This window comes from Lagopus leucura, unplaced genomic scaffold (genome assembly GCF_019238085.1).
Source record: "Lagopus leucura isolate 7727_CA_CO unplaced genomic scaffold, USGS_WTPT01 Super-Scaffold_100008, whole genome shotgun sequence".
NCBI classification, from domain to species: domain Eukaryota; kingdom Metazoa; phylum Chordata; class Aves; order Galliformes; family Phasianidae; genus Lagopus; species Lagopus leucura.
This window is the reverse complement of record NW_024962265.1, coordinates 32,634,241-32,655,557: the sequence shown is the minus strand read 5'-3', so window position 1 is coordinate 32,655,557 and position 21,317 is coordinate 32,634,241.

Here is a 21,317-nt window from a genome sequence, read left to right as displayed (position 1 = left end):
GGTGTCTGGCTCTCGGTGTGGCTTGGAGGAGCAGGGCTGTGCTCCGGCCAGACAGGAAAGGAGCCCCAGCGTCCAGACGGCACAAGAGATACCAGCTGTCTTTCCAGACACCATTATCTGCTCAAGCAAGTCACTGTGACCAGCTGAATGACCTTCTCCAGGGAAAGCCACACAGAACTCATTGGAGCTCTGCAGTTATCCAGGGGAATGGAGCTGGCACAGGTCTGACCCCAGAATCAGCACAGCCATGGATGTCTCCCCGTGGGTCCTGCTACTACCAAGGGCTGACACCTCACTGGCCTCATGCTTGTAGCCACGCAGAAGGCTGGCTGGGCTGGACTCTGGCTGTGTGATAGATGAGCAGATACGGTTCTTCACGTTTTCACTTGATTTAGAGATGACCAAGGGTGAGAACAGAAAGGTCCTCCTGGAGCTGGGACCAACCTCTGGCACTAAGTCCACATCCCTTCAGCATCAGTCACCACCAGCTTAGCCAGTATCATGTTGCAGCTGAGTCCTATCACCCAACACTTCCGCCATGAAAGTCAATATCCATTATATCCTCCAGGTCTAGCTGCTCATGCTTGTGGTACTATATGTCTAAACATCACTCTTTGCATGGTGCTCATCATCACCTTATGTGCTCCTCACTCCTTGTTTTACCTCTGTGTGCAGGGAGTGAGGCCCTATGGCATGAGTTAACCTGTGAGCTTCCCAAACTTCCTGTCCCTATGCCTGACTCCAAGCACCCCACACAGCCTCTACAAGGGCCCCCAGCTTCACAGCATCTCATCGTGCTTGATCAAGCTCTCCTCTTTCTGCAAACCCCATGTGCCTTCAGCATCATGGTCATGTCCAACATCTTCTGTCACCCTTTACCACCTGTGCTTTTCCTTTTTCCTTTTTTCTTGAGCCACAAGGAGGCTCAAGAACAGCTTCCACAGTACGAGTGAGAGTTTGGAAAGCTCCTCCCAGCCCTGGGTGGAGAAGCGGTGGGGGAAGAGGGAAAGATGGGCAGGACAAGGCAAAGAGGTAAGGGGTGGGAGAATCTGGAGGCTGGGAAGATGGTCTGGGTAGGGGTGACTCTGAGGTAAAGGGTCTTCCTCCTTCACACTAAACTGAGAATTCCTTTTCTTTTCCATTACATAGCAAACTTCATAAATTGCATACATTTTTCTTCTCAGTTTCTTTCTTGGATGTTGTATTCAATTTACAGATATATCTTTAGCTTCAACCAGTTTAATTCAGATGGGATTTTTTTTCATTACCTTTACAGAATCGAATGTTTCACCCTAGAACTGACTGCTTTGTAGTTTACAGTGCAGAAGTTGTTTCAATATAACTGTACAACTGTAGTTTTAACAATCATTTTTGTAGGACTCCAGTTAGGATGAATACAAAAATAACAATTCAGCTCAAAGATAGATGGATTTGGGTAGTAAATTGGTACTGAATAACCAACGTCAGAATGAACAAGTGATGACACAGGCACCAAGCAAAGTCTCCAAATGCAAATTACTGACAGAATCTTATATTTGTGTGCATAAATACATGCTTCCTTCTCTTATCTGGGAATGCTAGGGGTTGAACTTCTGCATCTGCTTTTCAAAACAAAAAAAGACTCCTGCAATGGAATTCATTAGTGCAGGATGGTCTATATTTCCAGGGCAGCTGAAAAGGTAGTAAAAGCAGAATTATTCACTTCTCTTAAAATTTAAGTTTTGTGAACACTTGGATGTTTCATATCTAGAGGAAGAATGTTCCCTTTTGGAATACAAATAGTTTGATCCTGCAGCCACTCCACAACCATATGGAATGAAATTGAAAACAAAAGCCATTTTCATATCTACTATCTGTCTTCACTTAAAAGGTGGAGCTGAGTGAACTTTCCTGTTAACTTTCCCATGAACATTCCCATGAATAAGATTCTGTTTGCAACAAAGTCAGACAACTGGGGCTTTCACACAGGGCATAGATGGTACTGATGTAGCCATATTTGCTTTCTGAATTTCAAAGGCTTGGCATCTATTTGCATGGAGAATCAAGTGCTTTAAGCTCCCCATCATCAAAGACCGATGCACCTACCTGGTTACAGAGAAAGACAACAGCCATGGAGAGGAACTGCGCAATAGATTCTCAACAAGACCTGTGTTTGCGCATTGGTGTGTATGTGCAGTACTGATGGAGTTCGAAGGAAGCACGTGGGATAGCTTTTATAAACATATTTTAAACTTACTGACTTATTTCATTTATTATATCTTCTGAGAGTAAAAAGGTGGAGTTTTTCTCCAGTATTTCTTTGGAGATAAAGTCCTGCTTTCTTGAATAGAAAAGCTATCACAAGAAAGCTTCTGCTTTCCCATGTGTGGTGTAGTCATTCATATAATGGGACCCAAGTGCATTCTGGAAGATGGCTGGGCCAAGGAAGCCAGTTGTTGTTAATGTGAAGGACAGATATGCTTGAGAAGCATCATAGTACCTCAGGAATGCATAGAGGCTGATCCCACTGAACTAGCAAATGGTTTGTCAAAGACCAAGTTAAACTTCTTCTGTCACGATTATTCATCTGCTAAAAGAATTGTAGAACCACAGAATGACTTGGGTTAGAAGGGACCTTAAAGACCACCCAGTTCCAAGCCCCCTGCTAAAGGCAGGGACACCTCCCACTACATCAAGTTGCCAAGAGCCCCATCCAACCCACTTTGATTGCCTCCAGGGATGAGGCAATCACAACTTCTCTGGGCAGCCTGTGCCAGTGCCTCAACACCTTTGTGGTGAAGAATTTCTTCCTTATATCTAATCTAAACCTGCACTCTTTTAGTTTAAGACCAATACCCTTGTCCTATCACTGTACTCCCTAAGAGTCCCTCCCCAGCTTTTCCATAGGCCTTCTTTAGGCTCTGGAAGCCCACAGTGAGAACTACCCAGAGCCTTCTGTTCCTCAGGCTGAACAAGCCCAGCTCATTCAGTCTATAAAATCTAAAAACAAATGTAAAAACTTGTTATTTCCAGTGATACATAGCTTTCATTATTTATCAGGTAATGTCTGTCATACTGTATGTTCACAGAGTATCACTGCAGAAAAATAAACTTGCTTTTGCAGATCACAGAGATAAGCTGTTCCCTACAAACAGTTACTGTGGTTCTGTTAAAGAGTTTAACTTTACCTCTTTCTCTCTCCAGAAATCCATTCTAGCTTGAATTTTCTCTCTCAAATCGCTGTTTATAGATCTCAAATGCTGAGAAGAGTCCACAGTTTCTCCTCTTACCAAACAAGCCCTTTCCATAGGGTGCAAAGCATCTTCCTTGGATTTCGTACAAATGAGGCAGCCGTGTGTATTCCAGTGCCTCATTCAGTGCCATAATCCGGAAATATCTAGATCATCTGCTTGCTGGCAACATTTCAGCTGTTTGAGGAGTTTTCAACCATCCAGCAACCTCTACTGGGTATACTGAGGCTTTTATTTCACTGTGGGCTCCCCTGCTGTGCTGCCAATGACTGACGGCATGCATCAGTCCCCCTGTGAGCACGATGGACTGTGCATAGTTCACCAGGGACATCCCGTCTGTTTGTGAACCGATTCAGGAAATACTGTCAACTATGTGTTAGTGATATATCCCAGATCTTCTCATGACTCATATCTTTAAAGGTTTTTTAAATTATTATTTATTTCAGCAATTGGTGATGACTGGTGGACGCCAAATCCAGCCAATAACCAATAAGGATTTGTTTTAAAATATCCTAGTCTAAAAACAGACTAATTTACTTCTGGAAGACTGACTGAGAATTCATTTTGCTAGTCTCTGTGGCCATATCTTCACACAAAGCTTCAGCTGCATCTGATTTCTCAGCATGCACACATTTCAAGGACAAGCATCACACATTCATGCAGCTTGCACACTCCTGTGGATGTCTTGCACTCTAACACACACACCTTGAGCACACACATCTGACACACTTGAACCTACATGCATGTCCTGCCCTTGCAGACAGACACCTCACTCTCTTCCATCTCACATGCACACACCCGTACCTTGCACACTTGCACATCTTGCACACACACACTTAGAATAATGCAGGATGCCATCGCCATGACCACACCCAGCTCTCACTCTCACCTCACACATCATAGAATCATTTAAGTTGGAAAAGACCACTATGGTCATCTAGTCCAACTGCCAACCCACCCCCACCATGCCCACTAACCATGTACATCAGTGCCACATCTCCACATTTCTTGAACACCTGCAGGGACGGTGACTCCACCACCCCCCTTGGCAGTCTGTGCCAATGCCTCACCTCTCTTTCTGAGAATAAATTCTTCCTCATATCTAACCTGAGCCTCTCCTGGTGTAACTTGAGGCCATTACCTCCTGTCACTCACACTCCTCGCACGCAGCCAGTGCTGTGCCACTCCAGTGGGCACTGAGGGAACTCACTGCTCATCCCCAGCTCCTCCTTGGCTGTAATGGACCTCTTGTACACCCATAAGAGTAAACCTGGCACTGAAATGGAGAGCTCTTTTCTTGTGCAAATCTTTAGCATGTCAGGAGACTGTACAGTGGGACAAAGGAACCTAGTCTCTTCTAACCAATCAATGTTTATTAATGAAGTATGACAAGCTTTGTCTCTCCCTGCCTGTAAGATAAAACCACAGTTGATTTTACTGTTGCTTTACTGGTCACAACATAACAAAACAGAGAAGAGGATGTGCTTGTTGACCAGCTGTGTGTGGTCAATAGCAGAGGAAACAAAGGCAAAAGCACAACCCTTGCACCCATCCCTGTCACCTTTGTCAATGGCCCTTTGAGCCCAGGTGTGCAGTGGGGCAGCAGTGTGCTGTTTCAATGAAATGCTGTACTCACCTGATCTCAAATGCCCACCTGCTTCTGAAGGAAGCTCCAGTTTCTGAAGATGCTTTGCTTCTATTTTAATTGACATTGACCTCAGTTGAGTTACACAGCCAACTAGCTAGAGGAATCTGGCTCATCTCATCTTGGTTGTAAGCTGGTCTCTCAATTTTCCAACAGTCTCCTCCCCTGCAGTGAGGCAGGATCTCCTCAGCCTGTGTAGGTAGGGCAGGACCGTAGGAGTGCTAGTGGGCTCTGACTTATTCCACAGCACGAGGAGAGGAGAATATGTCACCCCCTTAAAGGTGCACGGCTTCCCAACCAGCCAGCTGAGAGCTGAGCTGCAGACAGCCACCAGCCCTTTGGTGTCAGTTTGATGCACTTCTAAAGGTTTCATCCAAAATTTTAATAGCTCAGTATGCACAGTACATGAGGCCAAATCTCATAAAATTAGAGGCAGGCTAAAGAAATAAAGCTCCAATATTTGGATGACTGACCAACTCCTTCTATCTTATGGATAAGCAAAGAGGGTAAATTTGGACTTTCAATAGCTATTTAAGAATAGAACATGATAGATATTCCATTGAAGAGTAATCTAGCAGGTCACCGCTAATCTGGTAGGACCTGTTGGCTGGAATTTGAACTGACAGGTCCTGCAGCTAGCTGCAACTTCCTAGCTACACGTGCATTATCCCACATCAGAGAGAAGTACACAAACCGTGGAGAAGTGGTTAAAGCTATGATAATTGCTACAGTCCTGTGTTTTCCACCAGCAGTGAAATCGGTCTATAACTCCTGCATGGAAAGAATTATTCCATACCACTGTCCATTGTTCTGCATCTTTACCAGGAAACATGGTTATTACAAGATCGGGTCTCTTATGTTAACCCTGGAAAAGAAAAGAGATACATTTTGTTTTTAAAATATATTAAAGAAAGAAGAAAGAAAATCCTTTCTGATCTGGTAAATTGCTACTGTACACACTCATCGAAAAAAGAAGAAAGGCTTTGTAAAGAATATCACAGGCATCACACAAACCAAGCAAAACCAAGAAAAATCAAGGTTAAGGCAGGCATTGTGTGCTCAGTAAAACCGGGGATAGCATATTAAACCTTTTTAAGAGAACCAAAGCTGAGCTGCTCTGTGCAGCAGACAAATGCTGCCAACTACGGCTCGGAGCTGAGTGGCATTGCTTATTGCGCCTCTGTGTCTACAGCAGTGCTCATCCTCTGCCTCCATGGGATAAGCAGGTCCTGCAGTATTGTTTGAGACAGTCCTGGGGGCAGAGGGAGCAGCAAGCCCCATCCTGGAGCTCACCCCATCACTTCCTCCATGGGAAGTGCCACTGAGGAGCCCCTGGGTCCCCTCATAGGCCTGCTGGAGCCTATGAGGCATCCAAAATGATAGCCATTACCCATACTTTATTTTATAGAAGTGAAATGATGGCTTTAATAAAACACAACAAATGGGTTCAGCACCATTGCCTCCCTATGTGACATTCTCTTGGGGCAGAGGAGAAGGAGCTGTTTCCAAACTGTGCCACGTCACACTTCTTGTTCTGCTTCAGTCACTGTTTTCAGCAGGAAGCAGATTTTCCCTCTCCTGGCACAAAGCTGTAAATAGACTGCCAGATGAGAAGACAAAAGCTCCCAGCCCCTTTCACCTCACAGCCACCCCATAGGCCTAGTTACAGTTAAAGACCCTAGGTCTTTGTGGCTTCTGCGATCCCTTTCTCATTGCCTCAAGAGGGGCTGTGGGGCAAGAAATAGAGGTGGTTTCCACTAGATGGTTAGAAATCAATTATTCTTCCATGTGGGCTCAAACCCTGCTGGCAGGACAAGAAGAGGAAGCTAGCTCTGCATCTTATGAACCAAACTGCCCTCACCTGCACTGGCTGAGAAGCAGCAGCTCTGGGAGCTTCCCACCTTGCCTGCATGCCTCTGAGGGCCACAGGTGGCATTTGGTGAGAGTGGGCTCTAGAACCCTTTCCCATGACCCTGCTGCTTCCAAGCCTGGTGGCATAGGCATTTTACAGACTTTCTAATTGGCTTCCAGGGCTGGTGGCTGCTGGTTGCACAGAAGTGGGAATCAGAGCCACATGGGGCCTAGGGCTGATGCTACCTGAGTGAGATGACGTGCCATGCTTGGGAAGACTCCTGGCCACAGTGGTGCCCTGTTTCTTGGCCATGGGAATGGTGGCTCTGCTAGTGGCAATGATTTCACGATGTGGTTGTGCACACAGTGCCATTTTGGGGTTTCAGTGGGAAGTCAACAGTTTGCTGCTGAAGCCACTTGAGATACAGCTGTTGTGCCACTGACCAAAGCAAGCCTGTACAAAAGGGCTTGTACACTTCTTATCTTGCCTTTTTTGGTTTTCCCCAGATGAGTTTGCTCTTGCTCCCTTCATCTTCCCCCCCCCCCTCTCTGAATACAAGCCTGTACATAGCACACGTAGACCAAAACTTCTGTTGCATACTTGTGGTACTGTTGGCTTATTTCCCTGGATTAAAGTATTGCATGCTAAAGATGCCCATATACACTTCTATTTTCAGGCAACTCTTTTGCCAAATACTTCCTGGCAGTCTGATGGGCTGGGTTAGGTTTCCTGCTGGCAAAGTTAGGCAACCGAAATGTAAACCTAGTGTCCAAAGTCCTGGGAAACTAAATGTCAAGCAGCAGGAAGGACTAACCTCTCTGCTTGTAAGGGGTCATCAGGACATAAATAAAATGGTCTTACTAGAATAGTTGAAACAAAGAAGGGAAATGCAATAAAGCACCATCTTGGAAAATCTGGTGAATCTGTGTCCAGACACAGAGAGGGCTTGTGGAGAAGGTTGCACTCCTGCACCTAAAATAATGTGTGGATTCAGGGAAGATTACAACATGTTACAGGCAAAATAATCACACCCTTATGGCTTGGCAGAAAGTTCTGAGATACCTTTTCTGTCACTTTTATTAGATTCAGTCTAATAAAATAAAACAGTGTCTTGCCGGATATTTGCTGCTATCAGTCTTCTTCGTCTCCATCACTTCTGCTCTACCACCACACTGTCATCTTAAAAAATCCCAAAGTATTCCAGTTCTTTCAACTAAAGAACAGAAGTGTTGCAGAGTCTCTTTGAGGCTTATTCAGGTGGTCAGATATTCCTTCCCAGAAACTCTCTCCTCTTTCTTCACTCCCTGAATCCAAAGCTTGCTTCTCTTCCTTGGATGCAAACAGTTTCTCTCCTTGCACTCTTCCAGTACTGGAAGGGATTTGTGTGGAGTGGAGCTCTCCAATCTCAGCTTCTCCTGTCAACACCCACCAGCACTGGCTCTTGCCCTTTTAATGCTCTCAAGCCCTCATTTTGTGCTTATGCGTGTGAATATGTTTGCACACAACTGCACGAGAGAAACTCATGGGAAAAGGAAAGGAGGTAGAACATTACCCTGTGAGTGCACGGAATTCAGGAAAAAGCTACATTTGAAAGACCCTAGTAATAATTTAAAAGACCAAGTAAAGACCAGTGTGGTTGTCTGAATTCACTTGCATTGTGAGCTTACAGCTCTTAGGCCAAAGAGGTCTCTGCTTTGGAAACAGTCTCATTTAGAAGGCATGACCAAATTGTGCCATCTTGAAGGTTCAAGACCAGCCCCTAGCTGGCCCCAGGTTTGAAGATGACTCTGCTAGCAGAAGACCTACTAAGCCGTGACTTGGATAGCAGGCCTGGGCAGAAACCAAGAGGTTATTTCAATTCTGGCTGTTCCATCACTGGAAAATAATACAAGACCTTTTTATTTTTTTTATTTTTATTTTTTTTCCCTAATACATTTTTTACCCATTTTTCAGATTAGTTTGAGGTAAAAATAAATAAATAAATAAATAAAAATGGCCAGTTTCATAGTTTTCCTTAAAAATACCAGTTCTATATAACAATATCAGTCATAACTTGTTTCAATTTTCATAGAGCTCTTTTTGTAATTAACAACAACATTACATCAAGAGAGCTGTTGTTTAACATTTCAATACATTTTTGTTTGAAGTGATTCACTCTGCTCATTTTCCTGGAAGAGGTGATTTCTGGGCCCATAATCCTCTAGGTATGCGTTTCATCTTCCAATATTGAGCTGGTATGGGCACATGGAAAGAAAATCTTATCTTGTTGAATAATACCTAACACCGTTTCCAGAAAAATAAATAATGATTTGGCACCTCTCCAGCTGCTAATGCTTTATGAGTAACTCCTCAGTACCCAGAATTTTCATCCCTCTTCTGCAGTACAGGAACAAGGAGTCCCAGGCATGCCAGGTGAGAGTTGACAAAACCATTTGCCGAGTTTCACAAGCACATGACTTCCATAGGCACTCACTGAAATAGCAAAAATCTTGGTGGATTGCTCAGCACTTTCGCGGCTATCTCACGCCATCCCAGGAGCTTGTTTGCTCTTTCCCTCTCTCTCTGAATTTTTACTTCAACGACAAGTACGAACTCCGTGCTCAATACAGGAGATGTGTTTAATACACAACAGTTGTTCTCTTATGTGCAAGTGGTTTCTATAAAGATACCATCTATCACTGCTATATATTAAGTCACATATTTTTCTATATGGCCTGTCCTTGTGAACTGACATATGTGGGGATAAATATTTTTCCCTGTAAAATAGGGAATGAACATATACCAAAGTAACTTCTGGAAGAGGGTTTTAATTTGTGCTAAAATGACTAAACATTGCCAAAATGTCTTATGAGCCTAAATTCTGTTTTCAAAAGGAGGTGAGGTCAGTGAAGAGATGTAGATACCTAACCAAAACAAATAGCCTTAATGCTAATGTGGTTGTCCTAGACAGTGTTTTAAGATCTTCATCCCTTCATGCTTCCAGCACTGACATTCCCTGGGTTAATACATCCATAGGATCACCTTAGAGCCTTTGAAGTTCATTCATACTTCCCGCAGAGATTAGTCTCTTTGATACATCTCCTTTCTCAGGCTGGTGACTGATATGAAAGCCACCATGAGCATCCCAGACTCACAACGTGCTTCTTCACCCATCAAACCAATGTGGTTCCTAACTAATCAGGAGCTGATAGTTTATTAATGGGTGTATATAAAAACAAATACATTTCATGGAATTATTTCTGAATCTAGTAACATTTATCAGCTGCAAACTGGAGCTTTTTAAGCAGTATTGCAGGCTTGGTGTCTCCTGGCAGTGGCAGATGGAAAGCTCAGCTCTGGGTCAGAGCCAAGGCTCTCAGGCATTACTGTGCAGCTGGGCATGAGGCAGTTCTGGAGGGCCCAGAAAGGATGGGACCAAGGGGTTTTTACATGTCCTGTGTCACTGGCACAGTCCCACAGATGCTGTGGAGTAGCCCTTAACTCTTCAGACCTGACAGCCATCTGAGAAGACAGCCCCCTCACAGTTGTTGCATTTGTCTTTGGAAAATGGGAAATGCAATGGTTTGAGTATCTCAGAACAAAATATTTTCAGAATTTCTTTTCCATAGGAAAGGTAAGATGTTTTAGGCTTGATTCCAGTCTGGAACAAAACTGAAAATGACAGTATATCCTACAGAAAAAAAATGTCAGGTTTTGACAAATACTAGCCCAGAAATACTTTATTTTAAAAAATAATAAAAATTAATAACTCAGTCTTCACTTGCTATGCAAAGCAGCCACAAGATGATACTTATGTTGGATGAGGATATTCTGTATTTCCCAGCTGCCCTCAGGAGCCAGGCATTGCCAAAGTGACCTTCTGTCCTGCTCAGAGATGGGTGGCCTCAGAGATGGGAAATTAGGGAGTGGTCAGAAAGATGGAAATAATCAATTTCTAATGCTCTGAAAAAAAACCAACACAATTCATCAAAAGCTTAGAAGGCTAGAAAGAACTGCAGGCAAGCAGTATCATGAACACGTGGACTGAAGTTTTACATGTTATCCTGCAAGGCAACAGAGAGCCCCAGCTTCTCCTTCCATCCATCCTTCCCTGGGGGAGGAGGGAACCCTCCTCCAAGGACAGCTTCTTCTGTGGGCATCCAGCTCCTGCTCCAAGCAACCAAGTGAGTGGCCATGCCATTATCTATAGATGTTATCCAAATACTTGGGTTTATAAATAAAGAATAGCTTCCTCCTAGCTGAAGCTCTAATTTTTTTCTTTCTTCTTAATTCAGCACATAGAGCATTCTGGTGGAGAAGATGAATCTCACGTATTTATCACTGTTGTCTGGACATAATTAGATGCTCTCATAATTAGATGATCGTAATTAGATGACGAAGATCTGGATTCTTTTGTGGACCTTCTTAACAGGTCTTAACTCCCAGCTTCTTGATACCTGCAAGTGAGCAATAAAAAATAATCTCCCAAGAGGACCTCTGATCTTAAAACAAATGCTGTTTAATTCACCACTCATTAGGAGTGTATCTAGATTGATTTATTGAGCACTTCTGACCCCAAATCTTTGAACAGCATTCCTTCACGACTAAGTAGAGAATGGATTTGGGCAACAGTTCTGGCAGGAAAGAGAACGCAAGTGATTCTTAAAAACATTCACATCATGTAACCTAATAAAAATATACTGCATGTTGGCATGCATTTGGCCCAGACCAGAATGAGTATGTTTTCCAGTCAGGGCTCAGGTAACTTCTGTAGTAAATAAGGCCAGAACAATTCATTAATTACACATTTGTGGTTGTCACACCTTTGTGTATTTTGGAAATATGCAGCCACATTCAATCAATCAGAAAAATGGCAATATCTTCGGGCCCAAAGAAAATCAGTGTTTTTGGTAAGAATACGACAGCCCATGGCAGCAGAAAACATTATATCCTTTAGAGGATCAGTTTCTACTTGCTGCCTAATATTCAGAGAACAGATAAATGGAAAAAAAAAAAAACCACATCACAAATGTCCCATACGTGATTGGCTATAGACAAATGCCTTCTAGATGAGAAAAGCAAACTTGTTTGCTAGTTGCATCCAAGCAATTAAGAGCATGAAGAGACTTAGTCTCTGTTCTTTCAGCTGTAAACAAAAAAAAACCCCAAAACCTCTGAATCTTCTAATAGGAATCAAAAAAGTGCAGATTATAACCTTCCACCATACGCCTCGCCATTCCATTTGGCTGCAGAAACAAGACGTAGCCATGGATGATGCATGGAGTGGGCTGTTGGCTGCCTGCCTTGTTTGGCCAATGAAGGTATATGCAGTAAATCTGGTATGAGTCTTCCTGCTCCTCTGGCTTCTGGTAAGCAGGAGAGTGCAGTATCTGGCTTGTCTCTCCCTGCTGAGATCCAATAGCAGAGGATTTGCCAGAATATTTGCATGCTCATAAATCACAAGGAGCAAATGTTGCTTTAGGTGGCACTTGAACAGCAAGCTGTGTTGTCAGCTCTCTTGACTGTATCAGAAGATATCCAGTAACATTTTACTCAATACTGCATCAGAGCAGAAGTTATTATTTTAATCAGATATCACATTTGCAGAAGATTAGGAAGCTGAGGAAATGCTCAATTAGTGATTTTTGATTTTTGTAGGCTGTATTTATCCCTGATTTCAGGCCCAAAGCAGATGCCTTTTTCTGGCAGGCTTCTTCTGTACTAAGCAGAGAGCGAGGGCTCCCTCAGAGAACTACAAAGCAGGGGATGCTTACATTGGTTAAGGACCTAAATTAGATGTCTATTTCCTCAAGGTAGTGAGAACCAGGCAGAAAGACTTACAGTATGGAACATGTGGCAACTGTAAGGATCTGATGGACCAATGTGAGGGCATTGCCATACATATGGTCAGATTCCTTTGAGTCTGCTCCATCCCTTGTGCCTGGCACACAGAGAATCAGAAGTTTCCCAAAAAGGAGTACGCTGGGCTGGCTTCTGCTTTTGTAGTGGAGGTTGGTAGGGATGGGAGAGGCATCCCTCACTCCTGGAGGACTGCATGGCAGGGGAGGGTGAGCTGGTGGGACAGGTATGCACATCTCCCTGGACTTTCCTGCATGCAGGCTCCTGCAACATGATGCGACTGTCCTTCTCCTCAGCACAACACTCTTGTGAGAGCTGATCCTGAGGGATGAAGTTGCACAGGGCACCAGACAGGTTTGGAGAGCTGGGTGCCATGGTGCAGCCCACATTTCTTCAGGGGTCAAGGTGATAGCTATGAAGATGGCCTTGCTTTGCATCCCACCGTGGCAGGCCCTGCTGTGGTATGGCCAGTGGGCTTTCTTCTGAGATGTGAGTGGGAGCCTCAGCAGTGAGGAATGGAAACTGCCCACCTCCACACAGTGTCCCAGCCAGGAACAGGACTGTTCTGTGCTGCAGGCAGGGGAGGAATCTTGCACTCAGTAGGACCTACACCCCAGAGAGCAATACAAAGCCATTAATTACACTGCAGTGCTAACAACAGGTGACAGAAAAAGCTTTATATCTTACACCTGCTTGCACGGAAAGTTTGTTCACTCTTCAGAGACCTTTCCAAAGGGCCACACAAGTGGTGAGCCGAATAAAGCTAGTTTCAGCCAGATCTGCCTTTTGCTTGTGCTTTCTGGATAAAAAAATATGTGGGACATGAAAGAGCTCTTTGAAGTGACTGATGTTGATGCTGCAGTGCATTTGGGAGAGCGCTCAGAATAACGCTGCTGATGGTGTCAGGCATCAAGGGGAGATCTTCCTTTGTGAGCGGGGAGAAGCCGAGGATATCTGAGAGCTCTGAGACTTTGTATATCTATATTTAAGGAGAGGGTAAATTTAGACTCTGTGGAAAAAGAAGAAAGGTTCGTGACACCAGGGTGAGTGTGGAACAGCATCTGCCTCTCTGCAGCGGGGCTGCATCCTGTCTCGCAGTGTGTCTGCAGCATCGAGCCTACCTTTCCCTGGGTGGCTGCTACAAATTACTCTGACTGCAGGGTAGTTTTCTGACATTGGAAAATATTCTCCGCAGATGCCAGTGAGTGGATTTATTTTTAACCTAAGGAAAATTTGTGATCTAGGGTCTCCTGAATAAAACATGCAACCACCTATGGGAGGTGGTAATTTTAACGGCAATTTAAAGAGCTGCCAAATGGGTTTTCTTCTCTAGGTGGTGAAACAATTTGGTGTGCTAGAGGTAGAGTCATCCACACAGTTGTTCTAATGTAATTAGGAAGAAAGGTGGAAAAGCATCATGAAAAACCAGGAGAAAATAACATCAGCTTTGTGTCATATCCAGGGCTGCTGGAAAATCCACATCAGAAAATAGACCGAGGGTTTGTGTAGCTGGTGGAAATTTCCTCATGTGAAGGTATATTTTAAGTGTTATTTAGGGAACAAATGCTTAGTCTACCTGGCCAAAGGTATAACAAAGAGCAAAATCCAGCCTGCCTCCTTCTGTCAGGCCAACAGACCCCACGCCAAGCAGTGCTCCAGTACCTGCTGGCATGGAGCTCACCCATAGCTGCTCTGCCCACTGCCAGACGGGCAGCAGGAGACACCCATGGCACTTTCCTATGGGACAGCAGAGGGTGAGAGCTGGGGTGACCTTGCATGGTGCTAGCAAAGGGTCACAATGGTGCTTACATGAGAAAAAAGATCAGGAAGGCAGAAAAGTGAAGGAGATGCATGAGGTCATCTTTGAGCCCCTTGCCCCTGTCATCTTCCTATTTTAAAAAGGGAAGGCTCTGGGGTACAAAGCAACCCAAAGATGAACTCAATCTGTTCAACTGGAAGCATTTCCCCATTCATAAAGTCATGAGTACGTCTCACATATTCCTGTGTGATTTGAAAGAGGAAGTGCAAATACTTTATAAGCTTTGGGTTATGAGATTAACTCAGCCTTATATGTCCTATCCTGTCCCAGAGAATGTGATGGGAGGTCAGTTAGCAAGTCACAGGGGGCAAGATAAAGGTCTATATGAGTTACTATTTTTTATTCTTAAAGCTTGTCTTATTGGGCCCAGTCCAACATCAGCTGAAGCCAATGAAAGGACTCCTGCTGACTTTAATCGGAGCTGGATTGGCCCTATTGTCCTTTGTTGAGTAAAGTAATTTTAAAAGGTCAGGAGGTGAATTAAAAGAAAAAGAAACAACCACAATGATAAGCTATATTCAACATCCTCACCTTATAGAGAAGAAGTGTTGTCTTAGCTGGTGAGTGTAGTTCAACTCGCCCATGTAGGCTCTAGTAAGGATAACAAAGTTCTCTTTCAATAAAAAAAAGTGAAAATGAAAATTGCTGCTTTCCAATTTGACGGCCTGACTTCTATCTGCTCAGTTTACAAATAAAACACTCCAAAGTTAGATTCTAATCTCAGTGAAACCAACTTTTTGCTTGTGTCATTCCACTGACTTTCATGGATTTCTTCCTGGCTGGCACTCGGTGTGATGCTGGTGTGAGAGCTAAAATAAAATGCCATGATTGCAATTGCTCTGGCTGTGGTTTGGCTTGGTCTGGGTTTGTCTTACTCCACTTTCAGTATGGTTGCTCCTCCATCTGCAGATGAAGCAAATTGGTTGCCAAACTGAGAGAAGAAAAATAAGGAAGAGGACTAGTTAATGAATCTGTAAGTGGTGTGAAAATGGCAGCAAAGCACAGCTGATTTTCCAAATATTGCCTTGGTTTTGAAGGACTGAGAAGATACAAAGGAGATAAACCATGGAGTGTCTTCCAACTTTGCCTCCGTGAAACGTCTCGCTTCTCGGACTCTGAGTCCCCTCCAACTCTGAAAACTCAGACACAGGTTTTGTCACCTTATTCAGCAGATAAAATGATGAAATGAAAAGTTGCTATTTATATACAATATCTTTTCAAAGCCCGGAAGCAGACACATCTCCATCTGAATAGCCTTTGGGCACAAGATGTTGGAAGATGCTATTAACAATCAGTTTCACGCAGTTTTTCTTTTCAGATTATCCCTCTTCCACAATGCTTATAGAATCTAAACAGTATAAAACCTGCTGCCTATCTTGGGAAATGGCTGGAAGACTTTGGTTTTGATTTTTAGCATTGTCCTTTCTAAGTGTTTCATGCTGTGAAATTCAGATAGTTTCCTCTGATACAGGCAGTAGCAATAGGAAAATTAAAGTTTACCCTCTCTCTCCCTCCCCACTTTATTGCCATTTTCTATAGTAAAGATTTTCTCTGCCAAGCTATGATGAATCAGACCCATCTTTTCAGCAGATGGATACACTAAAGGAGGAGAAGCATGGCTCTGTTGGGCTCCTCCAAGACGCCCTCTGAGCGGTTCCCTTTCCAGGCAAGTTTGAGTCCCAAACACAGCAGGTTCTGGCCATCAATGAAGTAACCCCTTCCTCTGACCTCGCCTCCCACTGGGCAGGAATGCAGTGCATGGGCAGAGGTCACTGTTACTGCCATCTTGCTAAAAGCATCCAGCGTTCATTCACAAAACAAAACACTTCACTGGCTTAGATGGAAGTAACCCAGCAGAAAAACGAGCACAGTTTTTCTATTGAGTGAGAACCAGTTTATAGTATAATACCAGCCACAAAAGGGTTGAATTAAACATTGATAAAATATATATTTTAAAGCAGATTTCTAAATGAGAATCACGGAAAGATTACTTTGCCCATGTCTAAGCTTAATGGCACACTTACACAAATAAGATGAGAAACTGCAGCTGCGGGGAACACTTGTGCTGCCTGTTGCCGTTTACAGAGCAGACATTTGGGATCTATCTGGCTAATCATGATATATTTTTCATGTAATCATCTGTTTATGCCTCTTTGGTTTATATTTCGTGGGACTGGGCTGCGGGCCAAGGGGCTGGGGGCTGGAGTTGGCAAACACCACCAGCCCCATGGGACTTTTGGCCGGACCCACAGCCACAGCTGCCCCAGTTCCACATGGGAATGGACTCCGGTCCTCCTGCTGCCACCTCATCACCCCATCCCTGAGGATGCAGGGTGCTCGAGCCACATGGGAAAAATCCCCGCTTTCTTCCCACAGCCTGTATTGTGCTGGAGACATGGACCAGGCACATGTACAAGGACATCCATGCATATGCTGTTTAGTGTACATTTTGACCAAAAAAAGCCTAACCATGAGGACTGCTCGCCACACCTTCTTCCAAAAGCCATCCATGGGAGCCCGCTAAAGTGCTCCTGAAGTACAGCAGCAACCTGCTGCTACATTTATGCTCAGAAGAAACAAAACCCAGGCAAAATTCAAGTTAAGCAGCTCTTAAGGCACTGGGAAGTGTCCAGCTGCGTGTGAGAGATCCTGCATTTCTCCCACAGTTTTCCAGAGGATGCTGAGCAGACGCATTTCTGCAGCCATTGCAAATTCAGAGACGAAGGAAAGATAGGAAAACAGGAATCTGTGCCAAGGGAAAGGAAATACAGAACAAGCTTGCAAGGGGTCACAAACCGGCAGCCCAATAACAGTGAAATGCACAGCACCTGATCATGCATGGACAGGCAACGAAACTGAAGAAATAAAAATGTGGTCTTCAACAGCATTCAAGCTGTGCTAGGAGAAGACTGAGATGCGCAGGGTGGCCAAGGATGGGAGCAGTGTGCTGGGTTGGGCCCTGAAGGAACACCTGAGTACCATGGGCTTCTTATTTCCCTACCTCGCAACAGTTTAATGCTCAGGATGTAAGAGTACATTGCAGGCATGGTGTGTGGTATTTGGAGACATTCTGATTCAGTCCTAGTGCAGTCAGCTACTGCCAAAATTATAGGTACGTATTCTTGCTGTTGCTACAGGACAGCTAAGGAGTAGGATGGGAAGGATGAGTCAGAAGGATGCACTCCTTGGAGGCTGGGGCGTCTTATCTCATGCACTTGAGGGGAGATGACTTTTCATCTTTATAGGGTCGGTTACACAGTATAGATGGTTTTCTTGCATCACAGAAAATCTGTCAGCCAGAGCCTGGAGGCCTTTTACCCACTTTGGACATGTTAAGTCCTATAGCTGAATGAGGTACAGCTGGCCGCCAGAGAGGCCAGCTTTTTTCCATTTTGCTAGTTTGCAAATTTTTCCATTTGCTAGTCATTTTTAGGCAAGCCAGGATGTTCCCAGTTCTCAAATCTCTATCTAAAAGCTCAAGCCTCAGGTTGCTTAATATTCTGGGTGTTGGGGGAAATTCAGATCCTTGCAGTGGGATGTATGTCTATAGAAACTCTTTGTAGTATTTGAGACTCGCCATAACATTTGAGTGGATTCAAATTTTCTCTGTCTTTTTACAATAGCAACATGAGAAAGTGCAAAGCCTCACATATCTGATGATTGCACGAATGGGATTTTGGGGTAAATTATTTCAGTCTGATCTTTCTCCATTATTTTTTATTTAACTTTACATTCCTCTGTTTGGCTCTACTTAAGAAAAAAGTAGAAACGAAAAGAGGTGGGCCACACGTTAAACACACAAATGGGAGAGTCCCCACGAGACTGCAGGTGCTGGTGGCACCCAGCAGGGTCAACTCTGATTGCCAGCTTGGGAGAGGAATGGCCTTGTTGTATGGGATGGTGACAGATATCTACCCATGTCTGGAAATGCCAGGTCTGTGCATACGAAAAATAAATCTCATGCAAAATACGTGCTTTCATGGATCATCTAGTAAAGGTGAACTTTTTTATATATCATATTGCACACTAGGAAATAAAAAGAAAACTGTACTGACAGAATGCATTGACAGTGCCCTCTTGATGGCAGATTTTTATGCGTTTTCCAGAGTCTTTAATGCTCTTACTTCAGAGCCCTTCTCACTGTGGATTTACGACATGTTTCCTGCCTCCCTCCTCCTCGTCTGCTCCCCCATCTCTCTTATTTGAACTACTTTAAAGTGACATGTTGACACATACTCATGTGATGAAAGCACTGGATCCAACCACATGTGTTCCTCTCTGTCCCAGTGACCCACCGACCAGCCAGTGCCCCTGGAGACTACTGGGTTCAAATGCACCCAGCAGGCAGGGAAGAAGACCGAAAAGACCAGGAGCTGGAAAGGCTCCTAATTGCCTGAATTGCCCTGTATGGAGAAGTCAAGGTATTGCTCTTTTTTCAACCTTTTGAATACATATGTGGTGCTACCAGGAGGGACTCTTGCTGCTATTCACTCACAGCCTGTGGTGGCAAACAGCGTTTGATGGCTCCCTCTGGAATAATTACTCTCTAGTAATTCCAGACACCCATCATAGATATACCCACCTTAAAAAGCCCAAATCCACCCCTCTGCCCTCAGTGCTGTCCCCGGAGTCTCTTCCAAGGCTACCCATATTTGGGCCCCCTTTCTGAAGCCTATCGATAGCAGCAGAGATCGCTTGTCCCACAGAAACGGCAGTGAGTTTCTCAACAGCTCCCTGCCACGGCCTTTATGCGGGCAGAGGTTTTTAAAGGATTCACGTTTTCAGGGCTGTGTTCATCCTTTGAAACCTTTGTGTTCAATCTTTGAAACAATAGGGCTGCTTCCTGCAGCTGTCAGAAGGGCACAGGTAGCTTGGCTTCATCATTTTCTTGTTCCTTGTCATGCTGCCATAAGTTAAATTTCAGGTGTTCTCTGTGTAAATGTGGAGCCACATCTGGAAAAGCTTAATGGTGCCAGAGTCTGGACTTTCTCTGTCCCTTCATCACCACATTCAGGATGCCACTAGTATGTGATATTACAGCTATTAAGGCCTTTTCCCTCACAGAAGAGTCAAAAATAGTATTTTCAGCATAATACTTTTCAAATATTTATGTGAAATTATATAGATCTTCTTTTTGGTCTTCTTGTAAAAACCCTTGCCAGAAGTTGTCTACAAGGATATTAAAACATTTTCTAATGTTAGCATGACTCTTAGAGCTCATCACCAAGATTAGCAAGGGAATAGTTTCTGAAGAGGCCCTGGAAAATCATCACAAAACCTCAGTGCTGTGGAAGCACGCCCTCACACACCTTTGCAAAGCATTACCTATTTGGATTAGTGCAAACATCTGCCACCTGCAGTAAAAACGTTCATTGACAAAAACCTGTTCAAACACAGTGCAATGCATTTTGATCCTTTCAATCTGCAGCACAGACCAGACATGGTTTTAAAAGGATGAAGCATGTCTGCCACAGCTGCAAAGTGCCTGACACCTGACAAAGTTCTTGGCACCTTGCAGCACCGCCGTCCTCTCCCCAAGCCCCCTTTGCTCTTCACTAAGCTCTGAAAAGATCATCTGTCCCAAGATCAGGGGTTCAGCCCTCTGCCATGAGCACGAGGCCTGTGGGCAAGTGGGGTGAGCAGCCCACACTGCAGGCTTCCTGTCATCTCATTTATTCCTGCCCCAGGGATGTATGGTTGAGCTGCTGGGCTACAGCATAAGTATTTGCATTTGAAGAAGTCCTGCATGAGAAGATCTCACTTAGTATTCTTTCTCCCTGTGCTGCTGCTGGCTTCCTCATGAAAAGTTGTAAAAAGTGAAGAAAAAATTTCCACTATAGATTCACACCAGCTGGCACTAAATGGATTGGGATATCCCTGAGCTCACATTTGCACCTGTATCACTGATTTTAAATAGTACACGCCTGCACTTCCACCATTTTGCCTAATGCTTTGGACTGTATGTGCTTGTGCACCCCATAGCATCCTGCTGCCCTAAGTCACACAGAGCAATGCTGCATTCTACTGAAAGGTGCTGCCTCTTGCTTCCACTGAACCTCCTGTTAGCAAATTTTGAGCTCCTTTTGAGTTCTCATACCATAAGAACTGCTTGTTCCCCACCCATCTTTTCAAAATCATCTTACAGCAACCATGTGACCTGCCAGGATACTTGGAATTATATAAAGCAGCAAAGTTTGAGATGGAAACAGTTTGATAGCTGCATCCTCAGAGAGCAGTCTAGAAGCATGGGAAAGAAACCCACTGTACCCAGAGAGGTAGGTGCTTGTGTGACTTCTCATTTTAGGCCTGGCCCCTCACCAAGAGTTCTTTTTGCCACTATTGCACCCTCTGGGAGGTTCCTTAGCTCAGGCCAACCCACTGACATAGGGAACGCCAGTCCATTGCAGCGCTAGAGTTTTGCTCTCAGCTCCTATCTTCATAAATCACAGTTGGAGACCTGCATATTGGGGGGGGGGGGGGGAAGAAAAGTGGGTCAGCCTCTGCTTCTAGGGGCACTTAAGAGAATTCTTGCTGCCATCTGATGTCAGATGTCTTCTAGCCCTCACTTTGCAGCTGCGTAGGGAGCCTCTCCTCTTGCAGCCTGGGATGTGGCAGTGAGCAACATGCTGCTGAGCTTTGGGCTGTGTCTTCTTTTCAAGAGATTCAGACTGCTTTAGCATACTTACATTCACAGAGTGTCTCTTTCCCCAGTTATGGCTTTTGGGATCTATTTTGTGTCACAGCCTTCTCTAGGTGGCATCATATGGGTATGAATAGCTGATGCCAAAAGAGTATTAAAGAGTTTTCACATCATGCTTACCTGGTATGTAGAGCTAGGATAGATCTTAAATGCATATTTCTTTCTTCATATCACAGAAGGAACAGTCAGTATCAGCTTTACTGTCATTGAAGGCTTTCACAATATCTTTTGAG